The sequence below is a fragment of the Vombatus ursinus genome, unplaced genomic scaffold (genome assembly GCF_900497805.2).
Source record: "Vombatus ursinus unplaced genomic scaffold, bare-nosed wombat genome assembly UNPS02014779.1, whole genome shotgun sequence".
In the NCBI taxonomy this organism is placed as follows: domain Eukaryota; kingdom Metazoa; phylum Chordata; class Mammalia; order Diprotodontia; family Vombatidae; genus Vombatus; species Vombatus ursinus.
Genome location: NW_020954557.1, coordinates 57,143,653 through 57,170,733, shown reverse-complemented (window position 1 = coordinate 57,170,733; position 27,081 = coordinate 57,143,653). Strand labels below are relative to the sequence as shown.

At 36.3% G+C, this 27,081-nt stretch overlaps 1 protein-coding gene and 1 pseudogene across 1 annotated transcript in view; both read left to right on the top strand.

Annotated features, from left to right (window-relative positions):
• PSMD14 (proteasome 26S subunit, non-ATPase 14) overlaps window positions 1-27,081 on the top strand; it is a 101,673-nt gene that overhangs the window by 30,831 nt on the left and 43,761 nt on the right.
• Window positions 9,926-10,936, top strand: LOC114045872 (annotated as a pseudogene).

Here is a 27,081-nt window from a genome sequence, read left to right as displayed (position 1 = left end):
TAATTTTTATAGATAAAGAATGGATGAATGAACAAAAAATTCCATGAACAAAGATTTTAGATGATAGAACTAGGTGAATTGTAGATGCTAAGTTGTTTCTTTATCTTCATTTTACAATTGAATAAACTACTTTTTTTTTTTTAAGTAATTTGATCAAGGAGGTAACTAGGTGGCACAGTGGATAGAGGGCTGAGCCTGGAATCAGGTAGACTTGAATTCAAATCTGACCCCTGCAATTAGCTACACGACCTCGGGCAAGTCTTTTGACCTCTCTCTACCTCAGTTTCCTCATCTGTAAAATGAGACTAATAATAAAACTTACCTCCCAGGTGTTGTGAGAATAAAATGAGATAATACTTATACAGCGCTATGTAAATGAAAGTTATTAATATGATGGTGATTTATACTATTACTACTATTATTAAAATCATAAATATCATCATCATCATCATCATCATCATCAAGGTAACAGCTAGTAACTTGTTAAAGCCAGGATTCAGATCTCCAAGCTTTCCAATTCCAGATCCACAGATGTTTCTACCACTCAGTAGTTGCCTCATGATGTCAAGTTAGCTGTTATGTCAAGCTAAACAGAACAAAGAAACCTATAACGCCATTAGATGATGGTTCGTGTGAGTTGCTGGAACATTGAAGACTTGATCACTTTACCCTGATGACTTGGGCAAATTAATACAGCTAAATGATTCCTCCTTGGGCAGGTATTTATTTTGCTTTAGTTTAAGCCTAGAGAAAAAGACTAAAATAGTAGAAAGGATACTAGTTTTGTAGTGAGAAGACCTGGGTTTGAGTTAGAAGCTTTGCAGTAACCTTGGGCAAGCCATAACCTCTTTTAACCTTACCTGTAAAATGGGGATAATATTTGCATATGACTATAAATAAGTACATTCTAGGACTAGGTTGTAATCTGCATATACTATTATTAGTACATTTAAAAAATAATCATGGGGGAGGAATGGTAAAAAATATTATATTTAATTTCATTTGTAGAGTTTGGAAACTTACGTTTATAGATACAGTCACATTTGACAACTTGTTCTGAGGCTCCAGATAGAATTGTAATTGATACAAACTTTGAATACACAGAGGTAGCTGGGTTGTTTTTTTGTTTTGTTTTGTTTTGTTTTTTTTAGTAATAGTTGGATAGGGGGCAGCTAGGTGGCAGTGGATAGAGCACCAGCCCTGAAGTCAGGAGGACCTGAGTTCAAATCTGGCCTCAGACCAAACACTTGACACTTACTAGCTGTGTGACCCTGGGCAGGTCACTTAACCCCAACTGCCTAAGCAAAAAAAAAAATAATAATAATAATAATAGTTGGATAGATGGCTCCGATGATGCTAATATTTTGTCCTTTGTGAAATATTCCTAACAAAAAAGTTATCACTAATATTTGGAATTGAGATACTTAAATGGATATATTTCTCTCTCTCTGTCTCTGTCTCTGTCTCTGTCTCTCTCTCTCTCACACACACACACACACACACACACACACACACTTTTTCCTCCTATCCAAACTAGTGATTTCATCACTATGGAGAACTTCTTCTGTAGAAACTCCCTCAACTGACACAGATTGACAGCACATAGTATTTGACAGTCTCCTGATCTTCTAAGGCTCTAAATACTTACCTCATTTACCCATTGTAGTGCATCCAATATGTTGCAGAGACAATATTTGACTCTTTGATTGATGATTCCAAGACCATCCAAGACACAGTGGCAATCTGCAGCGTGAATGCATGCATGCATGCATGTGCATATATTTCTGTGTAATTCATATATAAGATGCATATATTACACACACACTACATCTCTGGGTACTAAAAGAACTGGCAGATTGGATAGGGGCTTCACTTTGATTCCTAGCAAAATTCTAAAATGGATTATTAAAGAGATGGCTAATGAACATTTATTAAAAAAAAAAAAAGAAAAATATTGATAACCAAGAACCTAGATGGCTTCTTCAAGAACAGGTCATTCCAGACCAATCTTGTGTCCTTTATTGACAGAGTTATTAAATTGGTAGATAAAGGACATACTATTGATATAATTTATCTAGATTTTCACAAAGAGTTCAATGAAACGTCTCCTGCTGTTCTTGTGGGAAAAGGTGGATTAGACAAGAGAATTGTTTGAGGGGTTTGGGACTCATCGAAGGAGCAGACCCTGTGGGTCGTCATCATAAATGGTTTGCGAACATGAGCGGAAGACCAGTTCTCTTTTGATTGCCCATGGCGGCTGTGCTTAGTGCTTCTCTTTTTAACGTTTTTGTTAATTGACTTTGAATATCATAAATGGCATGCTTATCAGATTAGCAAATAACACAGAGGTGTAAGGGATAGCTCACCATTGGACAACAAACAGAATCAAGATCCAAAAATATCTTTACAGACTAGGACATTGAGCTGGTGAATTTTCATGAAAAAGATGATATTGAGTAATTATTAATGTAAAATCTTAACACTTGGTTTAAAAAATCAGCATTATAAACACCAAGGTGGCATTAATTTTTTAAAAAATACTTAGGATTTTTAGTGGGTTGTAGGCTCAATGATTCTACAGTATGAATAAGTGAATGAAAAAGGCATTTATTAAGCACTTACTAAGCACTGGGAATATTTGATGTTATGCTATGAAATTCTTTTCTAAAATATCATGAATGGGAAAAATCACAAAATTTAAGAGAACTTGTCCTCACTTAGACTTTATTTTATACAATTATTCACATAACAAGATAATTTCTGTGCTTTTTAGTAATAGCTTTGTGACACCTTGATTAACCAGTTAAGAATAAGGGTTGTGTCTTCTGGATAACTTAATTTACTAGCTAACTGAAGGCGGTTTAACGAGATTTCATCATATATCTCTATATCCCTCTTCAGTACTGTCTCTCCTTATTCTCACTTCTATTTTATTTCATTTTTTTCTGCCTCTTACCAACACAGCTCTTCTTTTCATTGCTGATCTGTTCTTTCTTACTGCTTTTCTTGTTTATTTCACTCAGCTTTTCTTTCTCTAAATGAGATAATGTATTGAAAGCACTTTGAAATAATTTATTCTAGGTAGAGAAATTGCCTTAGTCAGTACCTGAAGGTAGAATCAGGTGAAGTTATATAGTCCAGCCCAGCTGCAGTACTAATAGTATAAAATTTTCTTTCATGCCAATAGAGACCTGGTTTACCGGCTAATCTAAAATGAAGCTGTCCCCACCTTAAAAAGAATCTGTTCCCTTTTTCTCCTCTGCTGTGTCCATGATTACCCGGTCAGCTCAGGATGAGTCAAGTATTAATTTCTCAGACCTTGGATGAACCATATTCTGTGGTCTAGGAATCAGCTTATACCAGTGCAGAATTCCAGAGTTACGGATTCAATTTTGGAGGCATCTGTCATTAGTCCAGCAAACCTGCTTTAGAGGAAGGAGTGTCTGGTTAACAGAACCCCTACCAGCCAGTTGGAGAAAAGTTGGCCTTCTCCTACAGTAATCCTGGTCTTCAAGCTAATTATATTTTAAAAGAGAAAAAAGTAATTTTTTTTTTCCAATACCAAATCTAATGGTAAATGTCAAAAAAGACTTGTGGAAAAAACATAGTACATCTTGTCAATGTGATTTACTGCTTCTTAGACAGTGAAGGAACACTAGATTTTGTGTTTATAACAGTAAATTTGTTACTAAATGAAAGGGTATATGAGAAAATATCTTTAACTTTTAAGATGGTCTTAAGATTCATTTAAAAAAATAATTACTCCGGGCAGCTAGGTGGTGCAGTAGATAGAGCACTGGCCCTAGAGTCAGGAGGACCTGAGTTCAAATCAGGCCTCAGTCACAACACTCGCTAGCTGTGTGACTCTGGGCAAGTCACTTAGCCCCAGTTGCCTCACAAAAAAACATGATAATAATAATAATAATAATAATAATTACTGTTCTCATTCTGAGGAAATATAACAATAGGTATTTTATTAGTTAAAGATATAGTTGTGATTTGGGTGGTATATGGTGACTTCACCATGTAGTCAGCATGTATCAGAGAGGAAACTTGAACCTAGTTTTTGTTGAGTTGTAGGGCTATTTCTTTTCCACTAAGCCATTCTCAGGCAACTCTTCAAGACTGTAAATTGTAGAGCAGTTGCAGATTTGTGTTGATAGAAGGAATTACTTCACTGGGAGTTTCTAGATATGAAATCCGAGATATGCATTGCCTCTTCCTCACCTCATTCCCAAATTGTAATTCTTTTGTATGCTAGTTTTTTTCTTAAGGATCTAATATTTGTTCTCAGTTTATTCATTCAAAAAAAAACTATCTTCAACATGAGAAGTAAAAAGCAGAAAAGTTTTGTGTTGTGTGAAGGAAAAAAAAATGTTTTATAAATACTTTGAAAAAGAGCCCCTACACCAGGAAGCAGGAGCCCTTAATTCTAGTTGCTGATTTGACACTATCTTTATGAAATTGGGTTGATGACTTGTCTCTTTTGGCCAGGTTTACCAATTTTAACAATTAAGAATAAGATGGATTTCTTATTTCCCTTAACATTCTTTTGAGCTATAAGTTCTGTAACCAGAACCTATAAGATTATAGGAAACTGGGTCTACATTTAAACTGTTAGCTGTTAGCTTCCACAGGAGTTAATTTAGAATCCCCCTTAATTATAATTTATTGGTAATTGAATGTATGCATTTATCAAAGCATTATCAGCAAATGATCACAAGACTTCAGTAGAGAGTCATTGGCCTAATAAGAGAACAAGGCTTCTTAGAGCAGAGGTGTCAGACATGCTGCCCATAGGCTGCATGCAGCCAACATTGTCAGGTGAGGCCCAAATCAGATAAAATTGTCATTAGGAAGTATTTAATAAAATAAATACAAATACAATAAAAATAGTTTGCGTTTTAAAACTTAGTGTGCGGCCCACAATGATCCTTGTGCATGAATTAGTAGCCCTTGTTTCATATTTGAGTTTGACACCATTATTCTAGAATATTGCAGACTGCTGTAAGAGTCAGTGTTGCTGATTCATGGTATAAAGCTCTTTAGTCTCTCAAAGAAAGCACGTTCTTGCCCCTTCCTAGATACTTTTTGGTGGCTTTGTTTTTTTAAGTCTTGAAGCAACTATACTATGATGCCTCTATTAAATCCTATGGAGGTGAAATTCTGGTCTATATCAAAGATCATGCAGTGCTGTCTGTTCACTTTTAGTGGGTTAGCATTGAGTGATGGACTACCCCCACCCCCCACCCTATGGGTGATTGATTAATACAAGACATAACCCTTAATCTCATGAAACAGATGGTATAGAATCCCAACACTGATCATAGGAAAGAGGGAGTCAGGGTCACTCCTAGTGAGAGTTTTGGGCCTGGGGCAAATTAGGCTGTTTCATATCGTCCAAGTTCTCCACTTTTATCCATTACATGAAGGTTAAAAAGTGAATATAAAGTTGAATGAAAAGTTGAAAAATCAATGTGACACTTTTTTTGGAGGGACAGAAATGTAACCTTAAAGATAGCATAGAGGATTGGATTTCCCAGGCAACCAGCCCTAATGTTGCCTTATTTCCATGTGTGAGCACTGAAGGACTTTATAGGACAGCTTTGCGTAAGTCCTCTTATTTGGTCATACCAACAACCCTGGGAAGTAGGTAGAAGTGAGAGGAATAAGGCAATGTATCAGGGAGAAAAAAAGGAGCAAGATGGCAGAGAGAATGTATTTATCCATATTGACTTAATACTCCCTATATACTTATTTTTTTTTTTACTTCTGACTATGAATTTCTGACAGTGAATTCACAGGAAGGTATTCTCTTTGTTAGTAGAGGTATTAGACTAATACTAGGTCCTGTCTACCATTTACCTAAAAGCTGGCTACATTTTATTAATAGGTGAAATAAATTAATTGATCTTGATTATCAGCAAATATTTACTGAGTCACCACATGTCAATGGATTATTTGGAAATCTCTAAATTTTAAGAAAACAATTGAAAAGATTATTCAAGTATAAAAGTTGCATTGTAAGCTTTTACAATAAAAACTAATGTTCAAAAAAGATCATATAATGAAGACAGAGCCTGCCTTGAAATCAGGAAGACCTGGGTTCAAGTTATGCCTTTGACCTATACTAGCTCTATAACCATGGGCAAAGTACTTTCACCTCTTAGTGCCCTCAGACAACTATCTAAGAAGATAATTTTTTGCCTGGGTGGAGAGAGCACAAGGATGGAATCACTGGTCTAGACTAGAAGGGGAAAAAAAACCAACAGAAAAGTAATCCAAGTATTTTGTATAAACCACTACTTTGATATTTTGTTATTCGAGTGGTTACCATTTAAAAATATATAGAAATGTAGATACATAATATTCTACTAAAAATGCTAAAAAAAATTTTAACATCCCCATTTCTTTCTTTTCTTCCTTTCTCTTTCTTTTCTTTTTCTCTTTCTCTCTTTATTTCTTTCTCTTTCTGAGAATTAATGTGCCATCTGGAAACCTCTGAGATCCTGCCATAAAAGGAATTTTGACTTTTTGGCAACCAGTCATCAGGATATGCTGTGGCTGTACACCTTCTCAGAATAATGGAATATAATTAGAAAGGTGGACCAATTCAAAATACATTTGAAGATGTATCTGTCTCAGAAGATTCTTCTTTGGACACACTGAGGACATTTTGGAAATAATTCAATTCACATTTATACTCTTCGCATAGTTATTCAGGGTTAAGGCCATCAGAGAACAGGACATTCACATTCCATATCTAGAAATTCAGCTTAAATCAGTACAAATAACTGAATGTCTTCTATTTAAAATGCTGTCTCTATGTAGCCTACATCTTTGTTTAATGTTAAAATTAGCAAATAGAATTACAGTTTTTATTTTAGGAGGACAAGGGGGGGGGGTTATTGCAATTAATTCTCCTTGCCTTCTGAATAATATATCCATTGGAACTGTCAGCCTGAGGATTTTTTTTTTTTGGTAAGCATTTTTTTAAACTCTAAAAAGTAACAAGTTTTAAATTAATTGAGGGAAAACAGCTGAAATCAAGCACAGAAAGGGTTAAGTCGACATGAAAGAATTCATTTCCACTTTAATGACCTAGCCTTGCTGGGTTAGGACGATGGGGAACATGCTTCTGACTTGTACTCCTATTGCCAATTAACACCTCCTATAACAGGTTGCCTCAGCTAGTCATTGAAGCACAGGCAGTAGAAATAGTTTACATGCAGCTTGTTTTTCACACTAGTTGTTTAATACTCTCAAAATTAAAGTATTAAAAGGTTGTTTCTTACCTTGCTGGGTAAGAGATAAACAATACAGTGGTAGTTATTTGTATATTTTCGTATTGGCTTGTTTGTGTGCTATTTCTATTTCAAAAAGGTTTTTAATTGAGGAAACTAGAGGTGGTGGCTGTGTCAAATTTTACATTTTATGTAGAAATTGCAGAGTGTGATACTGGATACTATAAAGTTAATGCTTATTTTGTATCAAATTCTCAAATAAGTAATGTGTTGTTATTTTTTAAAAAGTATAATCACCTCTCTTTGTGAAGTCTCAGTCTCTTTTGTTAAAAACTTGTGTGTTTAGCCCTTTTGTCATTTACATAGCCTTAACCAGGGCTGGGAAAATAAGCCCTTTATAGCAAAGGAAGAAAAAAGCGTGCATTTTGTGCAAATTCTTGAAATGTTTTATGTTATCACTTTTGCCAACATAATTAACTTCAACTTCAGTTTTAGACATTTGGGGAGCATTGCAGTTCAGTAGTACTATTTATTTTACATTTCTTTAAAGTGACACTTTGGTTCACGTTTAATCAGCAGGTATTTTAATAACATAATAAAATTGGCTAAATAATTGATACCAGTTCACACTAAGAGAAAGGTGGAGTAATATAACTAAGAGTGTTAACAAATTTGTTAAAAGGCCTGAGTAGGTAACACTTGGAGGCCATAGTTTTTGTGCCGTTATAATGGCAAATGCCTTTTTTTTTAGCACTTAGTCAACAAGGGCTGCCCAAGGAGAAGTCACAGCTTTTATACTGTATCAGATTTTAACCTTCTAAATGACAAAATGCTTGTATCATTTAATTTAGCTACATTTGAAATTTGTTAACAAGGTAAATCATTAGAGCCTTAAAAAATTATGAATACATAGCTACAAGTAAATTCTTTATAACGAAATGTGACGTCAAAATTCATTTTAAAGTGATATATTTATTTTCCTTATTTATGCCAGTAAAAGGTTTGAGATCAGCTTTGGATAGGTGTGTATACATGCATATGTAAAGACCAGCTTAACTTAAGTCTGCCTATAACTATGGTTTTTACCATATAGGCAAGTCATTTCCCTGTCTCCTGCTTTTGGAAGGTTTAAAGGCAAAAGAATCATCCTGGTGAGGATGTTTTATGTTTGTTTTCCCCTTTTAAAGACTATGTTGAAGAAAGGCAGTTTAAAATAACTTTTAAGATTGTTCAGTCATTTCAGTCGTGTCTGACTCTTTGTGACCCCATTTGGGGTATCTTTCCAAGATACTTGGAGTGGTTTGCCATTTCCTTCTCCAAACTTTAAGAAAGCTGTAGGAAAAAAGTCTTAAAGCAACAAATGTGATTATTTCAGTTTTTGGTTTTTGTAAATAAGGCGTATGTGATGGTAAGAGAATTTCATTATTATTATTATTATTATTTTTTGCTTTGATTCTCTAAGGCCGTATGTTTGGACGTGACATTTTGGAGAAGTTTAGGAGTAGAAGGGTGAAATTGTATTCAGAGGGCCAGGCACTGAATGACTGAATTTGGCTTGTTTTGCAAAATAACAAGCTTTTGAATTTGTTCCCACCTACCACAGCCACCCCTAAGATCCCTCCCACTTTAGTCTGTGTGTGTCTTACAAGAAGCTTAGTGTATTTCAGGTTTTTTGTTGGAAAGTTATGTCAGCATCATAATTCAGCTTACCTAATGTGGAATGTAAATCCAAAAGCATGGTATTGTTCAATTAAATCATCAGTTAGTTTTAAAGCAGGTATTTTCTTCTTTGTTATCAAATTTTAAACTTTGAAAATTTTATAGTAGACTCAAAATTTGAATATAAGCAACTATTATAATTTCCATCTTGTTGAAAAGAGCTTGGCTTTTTTCTCTTTAAATATCCATTGTTGGCTTAAATATAGGAGAGATGTATTTAATGTAGCTTGAGATTTCCAAGAATAAAATGGAAATTAGTTGCAAAAATAGTCAATAAAACTTCCTTCACTTACATAAACAAGTACATATAGCATCGTATTAGACTTATTTATTTTTCTATCCCAAAAACCTTTACCTGTTCTTAAGTTAATCTTTTGCCTTCTTTTAAATTAACTTGAAATGTTGCTTATATTTTAACATAAAGTCTAAAAAAGGAGTACTTTCTGGCTCTTGTTTGATCATTGTAAAATATGGTAGTGCAGTTATTATAGTGATAAAATAGTTGTAAGGTCATTAGAGTTAACTTGAATAGTTCACACACTCCATAAAGCTGATAATTTTAGAGCTATGCTGTTGATAAAACACCAGAGAATTTCTCCATTATTTTTTTCTGTTACTTATATTAACTGAACCAATAAACTACTGAAAGAATTTTGGTTGAGATTTTTATTTGGAATCTAATTTGCTACTTTAAGTCCCATAGTTTCTGGCACATATTGGGTGCTTAATAAAAGTACGTTGCTTATTTTTTCCCCCAGATATTTATAAAAGTTAAATAATATAGTACATTTAACTAAATATATCTATTACATAAAGAATTTGGGGGCTGAAAAAGACCTTAAAGATGATCCAGTCCAACTCCTCTGTTTTACAGGGAAGGAAATTGAACCTAGAGAGGTTAAAGCAGAGTGCCTGACATAAGTGCTTAATTTGAGGTGCTCCTTCGGCTGCTCGCTTGCAGCATGGCAGCCTCACTGGTGGTTGTGGGGGGAGGCGGGCCAGCAGCCTGCTGGGCCTGGGTTGGTGGCAGGGAGTGGGCCAGGCCAGCCTTGCCACGGTGTGTTCTAGGTCAGTGGCTTCTAAGACTCCAGTTGGATTTATTGGACTGGGCAACATGGGAAATCCAATGGCCAAAAACCTCATCAAACATGGATATCCTCTCATTCTTTATGATGTATTTCCAGAAGCATGCGAAGATTTCAAAGATGGGGAACAGGTTTACGTCTTCCCCAGCAGATGTAACAGAGAAAGCAGACCGAATTATTACGATGCTGCCTACCAGCAATAATGCATTAGAAGCTTACATGGGACCTCATGGGATTCTCAAGAAAGTGAAGAAGGGTTCTTTATTAATAGTGTCTAGTACAATTGACTCTGTGGTGTCAAAAGAGCTGGCAAACGAAGTTGAAAAAATTGGAGCAGTTTTCATGGATAGCCCTGTTTCTGGTGGGGTGGGAGCTGCTCAAGCTGGGAACCTGACGTTCATGTTCGGAGAAGCGGAGCAGGAGTTTGCTGCTGCCAAAGAATTGCGTGGATGCGTGAGATCAACGTGGTATATTGTGGAGGGTGGGAACCGAACAGGCAGCAAAGATAGGCAACAACATGCTATTTGGCATCAGCATGATCTGGACTGCTGAAATAATGAATCTTGGAATCAGGTTGGGTCTTGACCCAAAACTGTTGGCTAAAATTCTGAATGTGATTTCAGGTCATTGTTGGTCAAGTGACACTTACAATCCTGTACCAGGGGTAATGGATGGAGTACCTTCTACTAATAATTACGAGGGTGAATTTGGAGCATTGCTTATAGCCAAGGATCTGGGTTTGGCACAGAACTCTGTTACCAGAACAAAAAGCGTGGTCCTTCTCAGGGGCTTGTCACACAGATCTATAGGATGATGTGTGCCAAGGGCTATACCCAGAAGGACTTCTCCTTGGTCTTCCAGTTTCTCCAGGAGGAAGAGAGCTTATGAGCGGGCTCTGGCAGTGAGCGCTGGCAGAGTCCCAAAGCTTTCTGGGAGCCTCCTTGTTGCTTACCCCAGCCATAAGTGGGTCTGGTCAAAAGTCACAAATCACTGTCTTTGCTAGACCCATTTGCTTTTGGTCATCTGGTTCACAATGATCTAGGTCTAGAAATGTTTTTCATCCATTTAAAAAAAACTGCTTATTCTTTTTAGTTTATTTAGTTATCACATCATAATTAAATACTTTCATATATCAGAGGCACACCAAAGCAATACTAAGCTTTAAAAATACTAATTAAATATTTTTGCCACCCCAAAGTATTACCTTAGGCAAATTCAGCTGAATCTTTGCTTACTTTAGCTAGGTTATTAGTCACTTCATTTTGCAAGTAAGCCAGCTCTCAATTAATTTTCATCAGAATAATAATATGGTTTTTACCATATAGGCAAGTCATTTCCCTGTCTCCTGCTTTTTGGAAAGTTTAAGGGCAAAAGAATCATCCTGGTGAGGATGTTTTATGTTTGTTTTCCCCTTTTAAAAACTATATTGAAGAAAGGCAGTTTAAAATAACTTTAAGATTGTTCAGTCATTTCAGTCGTGACCCCATTTGGGGTATCTTTCCAAGAAACTTGGAGTGATTTGCCGTTTCCTTCTCCAAACTTTAAGAAAGCCATAGGAAATAAGTCTTAAAGTATTAAGCAACAAATGTGATTATTTCAGTTTTTGGTTTTTGTAAATAAGGCGTATGTGATGGTGAGAGGATTTCATTAATTTTTTTTTCTTTTTGCTTTGATTCTCTAAGGCAGTATGTTAAACAGGACATGACATTTTGGGGAAGTTTAGGGGTGGAAAGGTGAAGTTGTATTCAGAGGGCCAGGCACTGAATGACTGGATTTGGCCTGTTTTGCAAAAGAATAAGCTGTTTGAATTTGTTCCCACCCATCACAGCCACCCCTAAGATCCCACCCTCAAGAAGCTGACAGTCTAATAGTAGGGTGCCACAGACTCTGAGTCTTAAAAATCTGAGAAGAATTCTGAGTGCAACAATAGGTCAATCATTTGACCCACCCTTTCCAGAGGTAAAGAATGCATTTTTGATTAAAATTCTCTGAGTCAGAAGTGGAAAAGAGGAATTGGGAATTGGTGTTTAGGGTTTAGAGTTAAGGGGCTTCCTTTTTCCTGTACATGGTCTTGAACAAGAAAATTTTAGAAATGAAGTTTTCCCTTCCTTTAGATGTTTGGGACACATTTCAGTTTCTTTTGATATTTACTCCGTTATGGGTTTTTAAATTTTATTTTGTTTTCATTTGATCCAAAGACACCTCACATGTTTCCTCAAGCCCAGCTTTAAATAGACGTTTTCTGTAGTAGTGCATATGTTGACAAATTGTATTTGCCTAGACAGATTCTTTCCATGTGGAAAGTTGTTTTTCTCTCCTATCCAAATTCTACCCATTTATCATATTCTTGTTGGTGACCCAGTATCTCCATAAGGCCTTTCTTTACCACTCTTGTTTGCCCACCTTGATCTCCAGCTTCCCAGAGATACTGTTGTATTTAAAGTTTATAATAATCATTTTGACAGTCAATCATTTGTACTCTAACTTTGCTTTTGTATGTAAGTTAGCCCCTAACTATATTGTAATTATACTTCTTATTTACATAGCACTTTAAGATTTAATATATTTGTGTTTTCTCATTTGGTTGTGAGTTATGAAGACAAAAACCTTGTTTTTGTTTGCTTCCTGTCCCTGCCAGGCAGTGTTAAGTGTTAAGGAAACACTAGTCAGTGTTAAGAAAATTCATCCTTTCCCAAGTGTAAATATTGTAACTCACATACATTCTTATATTCTCCTTAGTAGACTTTCTTATACATTTACCCTACTTCTGCTGGAAAGGCTTTGAATATAGGCCAGGGTACTTTCTGTGGTCCTGCCTAACCTCTACAGAGGCATATATATCCTCAATATGCGAATTCTTTGACATCATCAGTGTTTCAGACAAAGAAAAGTGCAAAAACCCTCTCAGGCCTGTGTATACTACTTCAGCAGTGGTAGGGACAGAATAGCAGAATGGGTGGAAAGTGTACAGGATAGAAAGAATTATTACAGATTGTCTTTAAACTTTTAGCAATTAGTACTCCAAATGTAAGATCTTTGTCCAGTGATAAGCTGGACATCCTACTGGAACTAAAGCCATAGCAGTTTTGACATTTTTAGGTAATAAGGATTAGACTGTGATTTCATTGATGGAAGAAGCTCCTAGTAAGAAAAGTCTTCCCCTAGTGCAGGTCAGCAACTTTTCTGCCACTTACAGCCTTAGTTAAGAAGGCCTAGATCTTCTTAACAGTATAGGGAACCAGAAGACAAAACACCTAAACAGTAGAATGGTTCCTATACTGGTTTTCTTTGTTGAAGGAGTTGGCAGGGTTGTTTTTATCATGCATCTAAAGGCAACTAGGAACATAATTTAATAGAACATTGGTCATCTCATATCGCATTGCTTCATAAGCCTTTGCACTGCAAAAAAATGAAATGAAATTGATCTTTACTTAACAGATGGGAAAGAACTGATTACCAATGTGGGGATCATTTCCCAGTCAGCTGTGTACATAGTCAGACCACAGGTTTGTTAAAGCGAAGACCCAAATCAATATTAAACCAAAATAACAAATTAAAATGTGAAGCTCAGTATGTACTTGAAGTGACTACAGTCAAACTAATGTAAATAAGCTGTTTATACTAGAAATAGGAAATAAATAACAGACATTGATAAACTTACAGTTTTTAAAGGAAGTTTAACCAATGGAAATCAATCTCTCAAACAAGGAAAACAAAACAATCTAAAAATCAGCTTAGCCAGCAAACAGCAAAATGCCTTTCAAAAGGCCAAAATGCTTTCCAGAAATTTATAGAGTTCAGTTTTTAAAAAATTATGAGTAGTATCTTCAAGCAGAACAGCACAAAAACAGTGGTGGGGAAACAAGTTTATGTAAAGTTTGATGAGAGATCCAGTTAAATCAAAATATTACATGGGTATTTAAAGATGAAACTGAAAGACAACAAACGGGAAAAAAAAATGGAAAAAGTGATCATTTTTAAACAAACTTTTTATCATCATTTAGAATGTAGTGACCACATTTGGACGATAACATTATAATCCTGATATCCTGCATGAGAAAGTAGAGATGACACGAAAGAAACTAAAGGTGGGAAAAGCTGTTGGAGGCGATAAAATTTAGGGAGTATTGTGAGATTGATTTTTCAAGGTATATGAAATAAAAGAAGATACCAAATGTGTAGAAAAAATAATAGACACTATTATGGGAAAAGATGATAAAGAAAATATTAACAAAACGACTTGTAAACTGGTATTTCCCCATTGTTTTGGAGTATCCTACACAAGGGTCAGAAGACATCCTTATTAAAGAAAGAGGATAAGCAGGCTTAAAAAAAAAAAGTTTTGTTAACAGTTTCTTTTGTGCATTCATTCCCAACAGTCTCCACCCCCTGACCTTATAACAAAAATAACTAAATATAACTGCATCAAGATATTCAATCAAATGTTATGTTCTACCTACAGTCGATCACTTTTCTCCTGAGAGGAGAGTAGTATGTTCCAACACCAGTCATCTGCAGCAGATATTGGTCATTTAATTTAATCTGAGTTGTGTTGTCTTTTATATTATTGTAGGCATTTTGTACTTTCTTAATTCAACCTCAGTTCGTGGAAGTCTTTTCATGTTGCTTTGAATTCCTAATATTTATTTTTCCTTAAAGCACAGTAGTATTCCATTATATTAATATACAGGATGTCTCAAAAGTCTCAGTGTAGTTTAAAACTGAAACTTAAACATGTCTTGATCAACATTTCTGTAGCAAACTTTTCCTTTAAGTGAAAGCTTAAAAAACTACACTGAGACTTTTGGAATACTCTATATTGAAGTTCATATTCTCAAATACCCAGGTACCTAGTTTCTGGTTTTTTACTTTTACAAAAAGTGATGTGGGGGGCAGCTAGGTGGCACAGGGGATAGAGCTCCGGCCTTGGAGTCAGGAGGACCTGAGTTCAAATTTGACCTCAGACACTTGACACTTACTAGTTGTGTGACCCTGGGTAAGTCACTTAACCCCCAATTGCCTCACCAAAAAGCAATTTAAAAAAAAATGTGATGTGATGAATATTTTGGTATAAGTGGAACCTTTCTTTCTGTCATTGACCATCATGGGGTAGTCACTTCGAGGGCATAGATGACCCATTAGCTTTTCTCATATAATTCCAAAATTATTTCCAGGACAGTTATTCTAATTCATGGGTCCACTGGCAGTCAATTAGTGTGGCTTTCTTCCCTCAGTCCGTCCAATATCATGACTCATATTTTGTGAGTTTTGTCAATTTGTTGGGTTTGAGGGCAATAACTTAGATTTGGTTTAATTGGTATTTCTCTTATTCTTAGTGACTTAGTGTATTTTCCTGTGTTTATGGTTAGAATTCCTTTCTTATTTTGAAACTCTTCATTTTGACACTTACCCATTAGAGAATGAATGCCTCTTGGTCTTAGAAATTTCTGTTGATTTTTTAATGTAAAATTTGTTGATTTTCAGTGTATCTTTGATATAAGACTTCTGTGAGAAATGCTTGATTCAGAGATTTCCCCCAGTCACTGGCTTCTCTACTTACTCTAGTTCCATTCATCTTATTGGTATAGAAGTTTTTTAAAGACTTGGTATCTTTTGCTTTTTAAAACATCATCTTCATTTCCAGATACACAATGTGTATCTTTAGCTTACAGCTGCTTTGACTTTTGGGATGTTCTGTATGCCTCTCCAACAAGCCATCCTTTGTAACAAAGAACAAAATAGCGAAAGAGGAAAAAACCAGTTCAGTAAGAGTAACTAACATAGTCTTATAGTATATGCAATGTTCCACACCTTAGTCTCCTTCACCTTTTCAGAGAAGGAAGAGAGGTACATTATCTCTTTTCTAGGACCAGCATTCAGTTTCCTTTTTTTTCTTCTTTTTTATTCATATTGTTGTAGTCATCGTGTATATTGTTTTCCTGATTCTGCTTATCCCACTACATCATTCATATGTCTTCCCATCTTTCTTTGAATTCTTCATATTGATCATTTCTGCAACACAATAATATTCCATTGCATTTATCTACCATAGTTTGCTTAGCAGTTACCCATTAATAGATACCTACTTTGTTTCTGATTTCTGTGGAAAAGCATTAAAAATTTTTTTTTTTGTATAATCTCTTTTCTTGGCTGATTATGAATTATCTATCAACCATAATTATGTGAAACATACATAGAGTACACTGTATGTCTGGCCCAATTTTTTTTAGGAGTGTGACAATTTGTTTTATCACTTAATGTGGTATGTAGTGAAAGATGCTCATCTAAATCTGTTTTTTGCTTTCTACTCTTCATATCAGATAGCAAGTTTGTATCCCAATAATTTGTGTTGTTGGGTTTTTTCAAGCCCTGCATTACTTTGTTAGTCTGTTCCACTGAGAACTACTTTTTTTTTTTAACCAGTTTTAAATAGTTTTGATGTTGTGTTATAGTTTGAGAACTGCTAGTTCTAATTCCTTTTTCTTTGGATTTTTCCCATTATTTCTTTTGAACTGTTTGACCTTCTGTTCAGATCAGGATAAACTGCAGGAAAGAAAGGCTAAAATGAGAGAGCCCTGTCCCATACATTGATCTAGGTGTGAAGTATTAAGTGCCTGTAAATGAGGATGTTGGTGGTAGGAAGAGAAAGTTAAGTGGGAATAATCCAAAAGTAGAGATATGAAGGACTTTTTTTTTAAAAAATTCATATTGTCGTTTTCCCTTCCTTCTCCCAAAAGGGGAGGAATAAACTTATTTCAGAATGGAAAAAAGTTTTTTTTTTTCAATCTTGCTGCTTATCCTTTATTCTCCAGGATGGTTTATAAAAAGTATATGGTAGAAAAACTTTTATATAAACTTATAACTATCTGAATTGCAGTGTACTTTTATTAATGTTCTTTTCCAAATGATAATACTGGATATGTGGCATGAATCAGAAGAAAGTTGACTGGATTTGGATTCAGAGGATCCCAATTAAAATCCCAGCGCTCTCATTTGTGTCGTGTGACCATAAGCAGATAAATCATTTAACTTCTTTGTGCCTCATCTTCCTTTTCTATAAATTAGGGGATTGGACTAACTGTCCTTCAAAATCCGTTCCTGATTTAAGTCTTTGAAGTACCTTGTAGTTAGATACAATGCTAGGAACTCCTTGTGAGATAGCATATGTATTTATTGACCTTTAACAGATAAGGAAATTAAAGTTCAGAGATCAGTTGAACAAGGTTACACAGCTGGGACTTGAACCCAGGGCCCCTCATTTAAAATACAGTGTTTATTCTGTTATGTCACACTGCCTTCCTAAAAGCAGTTTTTTCAAGAATCTACATGTATTTTTATTTAGAATTGCAGGAAAAAAGCAAAGAATTTTTAAAAAATTAATAAACAGCAACCTTTTATTTTACTTATTCATACTGTTATAAATCCATTGGGTCTGTGCTTCAAAGGTAGAAATGTGAGCAATGACAGCACTGCTCCTACATTGGACTAAATAACAAAACAGAAAGCACACTTAGGACTTGATGCTGTAAAGATACTATGCAGAATAAAATCACTTGGGGTTTGATGAAGGAATACATCTGGCATTCTCTTGAGCATCTCTTCATCTATCTTGCCCTTGAAATGCACATGTGGACGCACGCACGCGTGCACACAGACACACACACATACATGTAGCTGCCTCTGGCTTGTTTCTTACCTGCTTCAGAACAACCCATTTTCCCTAATGTATGGAAATAGTCTGTGTTCAGAAATACACCAAACCCAGAGATAAAGTATGAAAGAATACAAAAGGAATGTTTCAATCTGGATAAAAGTCTTATTCAGTAGAATAGACATTAAGACCTGCTCTATGTGGGGAACTCTGCTGGGGTGTAAGATCACAAAGATAAAATGGTTTGTCTTCCTTAGAGGCTCACATTCTCCAGTGGGAAATGAAATGAACAGATATATCCCCTTTGATAAAGGCAAAGTGGAAACTACTACAGGAAATTGGAGAAGAAAATACAGTGTTGAACTGAGCCTTGATGGAAGAGGATGATTCTCAAAGGTGTGTCTAATGAAGGAGTAAAATCTGCAGACCTTGTGGCCCTCTAGGTCCTCAAGTGTGGCTCTTTGACTGAATCCAAACTTCATAGATACTCATTCCAAAGGCCACACTCGAGGACCTAGAAGACCACGTGTGGCTTCGAGGCCGCAGATTCCCCATCCCTAGAAGCATTGCAGAGAGTGCTGCCATTGAAATGGGAAATGGAATTTTCAAGGGACAGCTAGTTTTTCAATTTGTCTAGAACAGTGGTCTCCAGACCTTTTTGATTGTACATCTCTGTCAGTAAAGAATTTTGAACATCCAAGCAATATGCATACATATATGTAGTATTATACCAACACATATGTACATTTTTAAAAATACATAAAATAGAAATTTGAACGGGACAAGAAAAAGAAGAAATTTGTGATCTTAGAGTCACTAGGGAGTCACTAAAATTTATTGATTAAGAAATGACATGGTTACTTTGGTACCTGTGTGAAGAATGAATAGGAATGGAAAGAACCTTGAGGCAGGGAGACCAATTAGGAATCTATTGCAGTAGTCTGGGCAGAAGGTAATGAGAGTCTGAACTAAGGTCCTGACCATATGAATAAAGAAAAAAGAACAGATGTTGTGGAAATAAAAATGAGAAGATTTGGCAACTACTTAGATTTGCAAGGTAAGGGATGATGAATCACAGAAGATGCATTGTAAGATATCTTTGTAGTAGTCTAGTCCTACTTTTACTTAAAAGGAACTCCAGTATAATATACCAGCAAGTGGTAATCCAGTGTCTGCTTTAGGACCTACAAAAAGGGGGAATCCACCACGTTCCTAGGCAGTCCATTCTACTTTTGGACAGCTCTGATTACTAGAAATTTAGTCTTGACATCAATCCTAGATTTTCTTTTCAGCCTTAACTCATTGTTCTTGGTTCTTCCCACTGGGATCCAAATGCAAGATCAGTGACTCCTCTAATTGACAGGCCTTCAAATACCTCAGGATAGCAATCATATGTCCCTCTACCCTGTGAGTGTTCTTCAGGTTTAATATCTCCAATTTTTTTAACTCTAGGGTTCTTAACTGTCTGTGATTTTTAAAAATATATATATTTTGACGATTGTATTTCAGTATCCCTAGTTTCCTTTGTAATTCTATGTGTTTAATGCACTCACCAGATCTTCACCAGATTTTCAGAGGGGTCTATGACATAGAAAAGGTTAAGAATCCGTATTTTAGATCTTGAAGCTGTTATCCACAGCATTAGTTGTCCTTCCTACTTTTATGTCATCTTTAAATTTGATGAGCAAGCCATTTGTGCCTTTATCTCAGTTATTGATTAAAATGTTAAACAGCACAGGGCCAGGTACAAATTCTTCAGTGGAGACCTCCTACTATATTGACATTGAATAATTAACCGATTGAAACTGGGCATCCAACCAGTTCTGATTACATTATTGCTTAATTCATATTTCTCCTCTTCTTCATAAGACTAGTATGAGATACTTTCTCAAAAGCTTTGTTTAGCCAGTCGTCCTGGTGTGCATCTGGCTGCTGGACTCAGATGGCTCTGGAGAAGAAAGTAAGACTGGTGACTCTGCACAGCCCTTCCTCACTTAAATCCAACTCACTTGCATGTCATGGCATCACCTCCATAATGTCATGGTCTTCTAATCGAGAAGAATGACAAACAACAGCAACAAGAACATAAAGGCAAGAATGAAATAATCTCTACCTTCGAGAAGACTAAATTCTATCATGAGAGACAACAAATAACATACATGTGTCCAAGTCACAGACTCAAAGAAGAAAATGGAGCCCAAGAATACACAGCATAATCCAGTGGGAAGAGGGTGGGTTGGGAGTGAATAGAGTTTTTTTTTCTCTCTGAACTAAACTATGTCATCAACAAGCTATAGAACTATAAAGCACACCTTGAACCTCAAAAAAAAAAAAAGCTTTGTTTAAAATCTAGGTAAATATATGTATAGCATTCCCCTCACTTTCTAGTGTAGTAATCTTGTCAGAAAGGAAATTAAGTTAGTCTGGCATGATCTATTCTTGATGAAGCCATGCTGATTCTTTGTAATTGCTATTTCTTTCTAGATATTCAACCATCTCTCTTTAATGATCTGCTATAGAATTTTCCTAAGAATCAGATTCAAGTTGACCTATACTTTATAGATAGTTCTCTTTTCTTTTTTTAAAAAAAATCAGGGCAATTCTCCAATCTTGTGTTAGCTTTCCTGGTTTTCATATTCTTTCAGATATCACTGTCAGTAGCTCAGCAGTCTCACCTCTTACTTCTTTCAGGGCCTGGGGATGTAGTTCATCTGGACCAAGTAATCAATAGGCACCAAATCTTGAAGGGAATAGAAGAGCCATTGGGGTCATGGGCAAAAGTAGAAAGATTAGCCGTGGCAAAGAGAATAACTTTCTTACTCTCTTAAGATTGGAACAAAGGAATAACATTGTCTTGTTTGATCCTCACCACAACCTTGTATGATAGGTGCTCTTATTGTCCATGTTTCACTGATGAGGAAACTGAGGCTGAGAGGAGTTAAGTGACTTGCCCAGGGTCAGATAGCTAGTAAGTGTCTGAAGCAAAATTTGAATTCAGGTCTTCCTTACTCCAGGTCTAGTGTTCTATCTACTATGAAACCTAGGAGGGATGAAGGTAAGAAGAGTTTTTGAGGTGGAGAGAATAGATGAGGGAACCTGTTTTTCCTCATTGAAAAAGGAGGTGAGTCAATCTGCTAGGAAATAAGGTGGTTTGCATGATGTTGCGAAGATTTCAGAAACCTATTTTAGTGGGGGGAGGAGTGTGTAATAAGGAATCAATTAGAGATGAGTAAATGTGTTTGTATAAACACAAATGAGGGCCCAGAGAAGATTTAGAACGGAAGAGACCGAGATTACTTTATGATAAGGAAACCAGAAACCTAGAGAGTCACTTAGGTTCAAAGTGGCAGAGTCAGGATTCAGCCCCAGGTCATAGGACTTTAAATTTACTGTTTTTCCTATGCTGATAGATAATATGAATTTGTTATGGGACCAAATCCTTCCAGCAATATTCAGTAGCTTGAGAGAAGGAACAGACAACTTAAATGGTGGGAGTGACCCAGGGATAAAAATTATCATTCAGTCAGTATTCAAGGGAAGGACAAAAAAGGGCAAGAATTCCATAGTGAAGTAAAGGAGGAACATGATGTCAGAATAGAGTTGATAGCCTGGGAAAAAAGGGATTATGGACTGAAGGCTACCTTGAGGATCAGGAGAATTAGAAGTACATTTACAGTTAGTTAGTGAGGCAATGGGAGAAGTGGAGGTAAAAGATATTGTGGTTATAGAGGAGAACTTGTTCCAAATCATTGAGGTAGAATATTTTGTGGTCAAAATGAGATCTACCTCTCTACCCCATGAGTGGCTAATTTGGAATAGAGATAGAAGTCCTAGGAGGCTAGTATTGAGGATGCTGGTGAACTGGGAAGCCAAAGTATTCCAAGAGTCATCAGTGTGAAGACTGAAGCCACGAAGGATGGCATAAAGGAGCTAAAATGGAAAAGAAGACTATGAAACCAATACTGAACTCATTCAAAAAGGATAGAGAATGATCTGGAAGTTCATAGTTGATAGTAACAAAGACTTGGACAGGTTGGTATAGATGATGGTGTGACTCTTAAAGGAATTGAAATAAAAAATAACCATGCCACCTCATCCATATGTAAGGTGGGGGTCATGAGAGAAGTGTTTGCTTTGGAGAAGATGGTAAGTGATGTAGCACATTCAGGAGAAACGTAGATTTCAGTGTCCAGAGTTGGCAGATCCAGTGGAAGGGACTAGTAAAAGGAAGATAGGGACCGTAGGGTTAAGCTTGGTCAAGAATGAAAGTGCAAAAGACGTAGCAAGGCAAATAGTTTTTCACTCAGGCATATAGGAGTTTAGAATCACAGAGATTATAGAGGAGCAAGAGGAAGGAATTTGCCAGTCATGGGGCATAAGGAACACACAATTCACAGCAACTTGTTAGACTGAATCACCCCTAAGGTTTTAATTAGAATGTTGGTACAAGGTTACCTTGACCAATGATGCCTCCTTAGTTGATTGCTGCAGTGATGGTAATGGTTGTGGTAGTGAGAACCACATCAGGCTTATGGCTTCCAGGTAGTTTTGGAGATATAGGAGGCTCTATGTCCTTTGTGTTTCCAAATGGAACCACCCTACCCCACCACTCCCTTGGTTGTATTTAGGAAGAGGGGAAGAAAGCTTATGGTGCCTCTAAGGAGTCTTTAAAGGTGAAAAACAGTTTCAATAGAAACAGAAAAGGCTACTTAGAATTCCACCTGACACGTGATGTCCCTCAGCTCTTTTTCTTAAAACAAATATTTTTCTATAACTATTTCACACTAAGTAAAATAAGTTCAGAAAACCAGACTGCTTTTCTTTGGTTTACTATAGTATCAGTAATTGTTTTATTTTTGCTTACTTAAACCACAGAAACGGCATTGAGCATAATAATTTTATCCAGAAGTTTAACCAATATAAATTTACTACCACACCAAGGAGATCATAAGAGCCTCAGAAACTGTCTTAATCAGCCGACATCTGACTTGTTTGGCAGACGGAGAGAGATGGCTGCCAACAACATCAAGTTAGAATGTAAACTGGTTTGTAAAATCTCATTAAAAGAAAAAAAAGCCCAGAAGCAGTATCATTTCATAAAGCAGAGAAAGGCAGTGGAAGGCAAAAACCAATTTTAAGAAAGGTTGGAAAGATTAAACTAGACAAAGTCATCCCAAGGACATTCAAGGGTAAAAATGGAAGGACAATTACCAAAAAAAGAAATGTGGAAATGATTTGCAAAAGTCATTATAGCAAACTCTTTTCTCTGTCAAGGACAGTGCATCTATTCCACTTGGACTCCAACCTCACAGTCTCAGATGTGCTTATAGAGGAGATAAAAATAACCCTGAAGAGAACAAAGATGGGGAAAATATGCAGATTAAAGCAAATGTATATAGAGGAGTTCTGTGCTGAAAGTGATACACTTGTTATAGAATTGAGGGACCAATATACAAGATATTTGAAGGAGGGGAAGATACCAAAAGTGTGGAAAAACCCTTAGACCTTATTAATACTGAAATGAGGAGACCAATAGAGACCACCAATAACTGTCACCGTATATGGATTACTTTCTACACTTTATGAGAATCATCTGTTCGTAAGTGAAGGGTGTTATTGGTGAGAGTGTTGAGCAACAAGAAGGCTTTTGCAGTGTTCAGTAGTAGATTAACATCTTTTACCATTTCATAATTAATAGAAATTTATGGAGATTTTAAGATCGTGTAATTGCTAATTGATTATTTAAAGGTCATTAATTTGGTAGAACAAAGCACCACTTTTACAGGCACTTTGACAACAAGGTTTTAAAGTCATTCAAGATTATAGCAAGAAGATATTATTGTAGAAACAGCCCTGTTCACTGACCTTCTGATAAGAAATGTCAGTCAACGCATAAGGCCAATCAATCAACAAGTATTTATTAAGCTAGGCAAATACAAATACAAAGGATGAAATAATTGTTGCTTGCAATGCAATTACATTATAATAGGGGAGACAAGAAGTGCATATGAAATATATGCAGCATAAATGTAAAATGACATAAGTATCTGCAAGGTAGTTTAGGAGGGAGAGCACTAACAGTTGGGAGGAGAATCAGGAAAGGATTCATGTAGAAGATGAGCTTGAGCCTCATCTTAAAGGAAGAATAGTACTCTGTGATGTGAGGTAAGGAGGAAGAGCATTCCAGCATATGGGACAGCCAGTGAAAAGGTGCTGAGACAGGAGATGAAGTGTCCTGTATGAAAAAAAAAATAGATAGAAGGTCAGTTTGTCTGGATCACCAAATGCAGGAGGGAAGTAATGTCCAGTGAGCCACAAAAGATAGGTTGGGGCCAGATTATACAGCACTTTAAAAGCTAGACAAAGTAATTTATATTTTATCCCAGATGTGAAACCCCTGGATTTGGCTGAGTAGGTTAGTCATGTGGTTAGATCTGTAAGGACTGTCATGACTGGAATGGTGAGAGGCTTGAGGCAGGGACACCATTTGGGAGGCTGTGTATTGCAATAATCTAGACAAAAAGGTGATAAGGACCTGGACTAAAGGTGGTAACTGTGGTAGATGTTTATAACTCTAAAGGTATAAACAGTCAGTTTTGACATCTGATTGACAATGTGGGGTAGAGAGTGAGGAGTCCTTAAGTTTTCTTACACACGGCAGAGGGAGGGGGGTTGATCTAGAAATTATCTACTTAGATATGAGAATTAAACTTATGGAATATGCCAAAAGAGAAAATAATGGAGAAGAGGTTATGGGACAGAACCTTAGGGAATAAGACCCCAGTTAGGGGACATGATATGGATTATGGACCAGAAAAGAAGACTGAGAAGGAGTAGTCAGATAGCAGGCCAATTAAGAGACAGTAGTGTCATGAAAACTTACTGAGGAGGTAGTATCCAGAAGGAGAAGATGGCCAGCCATGTCAAATGTCAAAGGTAGATCAAGGAGCATTAGTACTGAGAAAAGTCACCAGATTTGTCGATTAAGACATTATTGGTAATTTTGGAGAGAGCAGTTTCATTTGAGTGATGAGCTGGGAAACCACATTTAAGAGGGTTAAGGAATATGAAATAAGAGAGGAAGTGGAGACAGTAAATAAGTATAAGTAACATTTTCAAAGAATTTGGCTAGGAAAGGGAGGAAAAAGAAAGGATATTAGCTTGAGTGCCTAGGGAGGGATTTTTTTAAATGATAGAAGAAACAGTCATCTTTCTAGGAAGAAACTAGTTGAGAAGGAGAGGTTGAAAATTTGAGAGTGGGGTGGTGATTCAGGATGTGACCCGTGGGAGAAAATGGTGGAGGATAAGATCAAATGCACAGTTTTAATGACAATAATAGCTAACATTTATCTTGCACTGTATGTCAGGCTCTGTGCTAAGCGCTTTACAGTATTATGTCATTTAATCGTCACAACAACCCTGGGAGGTAGGGGCTATTATTACCCCCATTTTACAGAAGAGGAAATTGAGGCAAACAGAAGTTATTTGCCCAGGATCATACAGCTTGCACAGTGTTACATGAATTCTGGAAGAATTGTTGGGATCTTTTTTTAATATTATAAAAAGTCCCCAAATGCTTATTTTTCTTTGAAAAATGGACATGCTTACCTTGACTGCATCAGCACATATTTTTAATGTTAACATTCTACTGATGTTGCTATGTGGCGGCAAGATATAGAATACAACTGCCTTTAAAGATTGCACAAAGGGCAATGGAGTGATGTATTATGGTGGTGAGTAGGCTACAACATAGAACCAGTTAGGAACTCCAAAGAACAGGAACGAAGAATATTATCAATTAATTATATGATGGGAAAATAAGACATGTTCATCTTGTGACAAACACAGAAAGCCAGGTTGACAGCCAGAGTGATCCATTGATAATCCCACAATGTTAGCCGAAAGCACAGAAGGCTTCCAGCACATTGTAATTCCCCATAGGAAACTTAAGGGAGAAAGGGGGCATAGTTATACAAAATGGGCAGGCATATAGAGGTTGTCATCTTCACTGAAAGGACTTTCTGAATTGAGATCACAGATCCATTTGAGCATTTGAGTCTCCTTCACATAAAATGGCAAAAACCTGAGACACGCGAAATTTCTTACAAAGTTAGTGGCTTCATTTGTTTATTTAAAAATAACCTGTTAAGATAAATTCAGTTACACATAAGTGTGGGTGTATTGGCTTTAATAAATTATGTTTAAAATATACTTATGTCAAATATAATTTTCATTATAAATACCAAGTTACATAAAATATAATTTGAAAAAATTCTTCCTATCAGTACAGCTAGTGTGGGAAGATGTCAACAATGGATTGGGATCTTTATTGCCACCAGCACCTTTGCCTTCAGGATCCCCAAACAATGGGAAGACCTGCCTGGGTCACTCTTCCCTGGGCTCCTTGATTTCAAGTCAACAGACCTCTGCTGTCCAAAGAATTTGAGTACTGTTTACCTTACCATTGCCTTCCATGGTCCTCCAGAGCTGCCCTTCTGCTCCCAGCAGTGCCTTATTGTCATTAAACTTGCTGATGAAACCTAAGGACCCATGGATTTTTGCCATCTACCCCACCCCTGCACCCTTGGAACTTCTGGGCCTTTCCATTTGCCCTGCAACTTAACTTTCTTTCATGTGTTGTCTCCTCCTAATTAGAGTGTGAGTTCCTTGGGAGCAAAGATTGTTTCGCTTTTCTATTTGTAGCTCCAGTACATGCTATAGTTCTTGGCACATAGCATATACTTGATAAATGCTTTTTCTTTCATTCATTAAACTAACAGTGATTTTAGATCTGTAAAGGTTGCTGGGGGGACAGGGGGAATATTGGATTGATTTCACTTTTCATTGTATGCAAAAATGGGTGGAGGCTGGGTTTTATCTTCTTCTACAAGTTCAAAATTTCTTGAAATTCTACATCCTTATCTATCCTTATTACTATTTTCCTTATATTATTATCATTATCATATCATTGATAGATTGAAACAAAGCATGAAGGAGAAAAACTTAAAGATCACTCTAAGGTTTCTAGCTTGGGAGATTAGGGAATTTATGGTGCCATTACATACTGAAAGCAGATTTGTGGGGTGGCAGGGATGAATTTGGTTTTAAATATTCCCTTATATGTTAAATTTTTGGTGATGGTAGCATATCTGAATGATGACTTCCTCTAGGCACTTGTAGGTAAGAGACGGACTGGTTGTTTAGATGAGAAATCAAGGCTGAAGACATTTAGATTCAACCAGATAGAGATAATAAGTGTAATCATGGGCAAGAAAGAACTTTCAAATGTAAATGTTTAAAAACAGATCTTTGTAAATGATCCTGCCTCATACAGATTGCTAATAGGATAGTTCATAAAGCATTCCACTATACTTAGCAGTTT